Source organism: Brassica oleracea, chromosome C2 (assembly GCF_000695525.1).
Source record: "Brassica oleracea var. oleracea cultivar TO1000 chromosome C2, BOL, whole genome shotgun sequence".
In the NCBI taxonomy this organism is placed as follows: Eukaryota; Viridiplantae; Streptophyta; class Magnoliopsida; order Brassicales; family Brassicaceae; genus Brassica; species Brassica oleracea.
Window position 1 is genome coordinate 41276326 of NC_027749.1, and position 1665 is coordinate 41277990.

A 1665-nucleotide genomic window follows, 5' to 3' on the forward strand; every position below is an offset into this window, starting at 1 on the left:
ATCATATGCAAACACTTGTCAGGTTGATGTCAAATGTATCCTTGGAGATCCCGAATTGCATAGCGACTTGGTTGAAGATGTTGACAGTGAATTTGGAAGAGTTGTCGATCTTGTCAAAAGAGGATATCGTTTGAAGAGAGAAGATTGGCTTAATGGAAGTGTCGACATTGCCGTTGCTGAAGCTGAAGTGGACGAAAATAATTCTGCTCCTGGGATTGATGCAACTGATCAAGAAAAGATTAAATTCCTCACTAAGATGGTAGTGTCTCTTGAAGAAAAAGTGAAGTACCTTGAAGGTCTTTTGAACATTCGTGGAGAAACAGTGAAGGTAAACTATTTTCTATATTTGTTTCGTGTTGTAAATGAAAAGAAAGATTCACATGCTTCTAACTTGTAACAGGAAACTGAGAAGTCAAAAGAAACTGAAGCCGACACAAAAACCAAGGTTTGTTATCTATAACGTCTCCATATTCTTAATACAATGTGTGTGTGCTCACATATAATTTTGCAGGTATATGGACAGAATGCCGATTATAAATCTGATGAAACAGAATTGGTTTATAAAATATTCTTTCAAATTTTATAGACTACATTCAATTATCATTTCTGATTTATAAGGCTGTTATTGAATTCGAAATTGCTAATTTATTTTTTTTGTCTTGTAATATTAGGGAAAGAAGAATGGTGTAAGACCTCCACGTGAAGTAGACCATCAAGATGAAGATGATATAGAAGTCGAACACGGGGCTAAAGAAAGTGACACATCAAAAGTCAATGAAGTAAGCTTATTTATAACCCTTTATAAATTGAACAACCGTTTTAGAATTATAAATCATTACAAATATGCAATCTTTTTTTTTAAATATGAATAGCCGCAAGAAGAAAATAAACACCACGAAGAAGATGATACAGAAGTCGATGTGGACGACAGTGCTAAAGGGAATGAAAATTCAGAAACAAATAAAGTAAGCTGATTTATAAATCTTTATAAACTGATCAATCGTTTTAAATTTATAAATCATTATAAAAATGTAATCCTTTTATTGAAATAGGGACATACACAAGAGGAAGAGGAACAACAACAAGAAGATGACACAGAAGTCAATGCAGATGTGGACGTCGGTGCTAAAGAGAGTGAAAATTCAGAAACCAATGAAGTAAGCTGATTTATAAGTCTTTATAAACTAATTGACTTTTTAAATGTTTAATATACTCTATGTAAATTTTTTTATTGTGTCATCAAAATTGAAGGATGGAGAAGTAAATGAGGATGCATCTAAAAAGCCCGTGAAGGTTACAAAGAAATGTGGAAGAGGAAATAAGGTAAATATCTCCGTGTATAATGGTTTATAAAATGTTCTTTCCAATTTCATAGACTACATTCAATTATCATTTCTGATTTACAAAAGCTGTTATTAAATTCGAAATTGCTAAGTTAATTTTTTGTCTTGTAATATTAGGGAAAGAAGAAAAGTGTAAAACCTCCACGTGAAGTACAACAACAAGTAGAAGATGATGCAGAAATCGGTGCTAAAGAGAGTGAAAATCCAGAAACCAATGAAGTAAGCTGATTGATAAGTCTTTATAAACTAATTGACTTTTTAAATGTTTAATATACTCTATGTAAATTTTTTTATTGTGTCATCAAAATTGAAGGATGGAGAA